The following is a 1,326-nucleotide window of genomic DNA, read 5'->3' on the forward strand; positions in this document are numbered from 1 at the left end:
GTGGGTGGGAGCAGCAGTGGGGACGACGAAAGGGTCTGCTGGGCCGACCAGGGAGAACGGGTAGTGTCCTTGTCATTGCTGCAGCTGGCGGGGCTCATCACCGACAGGGCTCTGTGGGGATGGGGCTGATGATGATGGTGGTGGTGGTGGTGGTGATTGTGGCGGGGAGAGTAACATGAGGAAGCATCAGAATCCACATCAGTAGTGGTGGTCATGTTGTCGTTCTCAGAGTGGCAGTGCATTTTCCTACACTTACCGCTACCTCCACCCCCACCACCACAACCACTGCTTCGTTGGCTGTAGTTATTATAGGGGTGGTAGTGTTGGCGTGAGTAGACGCCTGTGCTGGTGGCGGCGGCGGTGGGGATTGTACAATCCAAGGGGAGGCGTTGGTGGGAGAGTACAGCTACGCTGCTGGCTGTCACAGCAGAGCTTGGTGATGTGGTGGTAGAAATGCCTTTCTTTCTGCCCATGTCATAATACGAATTCAAAAAAAGGGTTAGAATACGGACAGAGTGAAAGAGGAGACAACAGAGAGGAGAACCTTGTTGTACTCCTGGCTGTTGTCGTGTAAACTGCCTCCTGAAAGCAAGCGATCCGCAGGGTTTTGGTACAATAGCAAAAAGAAATGGTCTTTTGATGTAAGCTCAATGAGTGTATATATATATGTGTGTGTATATATATAATCCAAGTATAAAATGTAATGTGTGTGTGTGTATATATATGTATGTATATATATAGCACCAAAAGTTTAAATGAGTAGCCAAAATGTGTCAGTAAGATTCACAGGTTCGAATAAGGGTCCTGGTAGTATATGGGTTACTTCCTCTTGGTTCTTGCAACAGCATGTAAGTGGGGTACCTGGAGGAGAGAAAGAAGGACAAGATGTTTAGATATATATATAAAGGCAGAATACTGGTATTTAATGTATTCCTAGATACACAGAGGCATAGATACAGACACATTTAGGCACATACGTGGTGATATCAAAAATTTTTTAAGACTCGTTATAATTAATAAAAGATAACTATATATATATATGTATATATATATTATCATCGTTATCATTTAACGTCCGCTTTCCATGTTGGCATGGGTTGGACGGTTTGACTGAGGACTGGTGAACCAGAAGGCTGCACCATGCACCAGGGTCCAATCCGATCTGGCAAGTTTCTACAGCTGGAAGCCCTTCCTAATACCAACCACTCCAAGAGTGTAGTGGGTGCTTTTTACATGACACCAGCACATACATATATATATATATATATATATGTGTGTGCGTGTGTGTGTGTATATATATATATATATATATATATAAACAAACAT

Source organism: Octopus bimaculoides, unplaced genomic scaffold (genome assembly GCF_001194135.2).
Source record: "Octopus bimaculoides isolate UCB-OBI-ISO-001 unplaced genomic scaffold, ASM119413v2 Scaffold_59577, whole genome shotgun sequence".
NCBI classification, from domain to species: domain Eukaryota; kingdom Metazoa; phylum Mollusca; class Cephalopoda; order Octopoda; family Octopodidae; genus Octopus; species Octopus bimaculoides.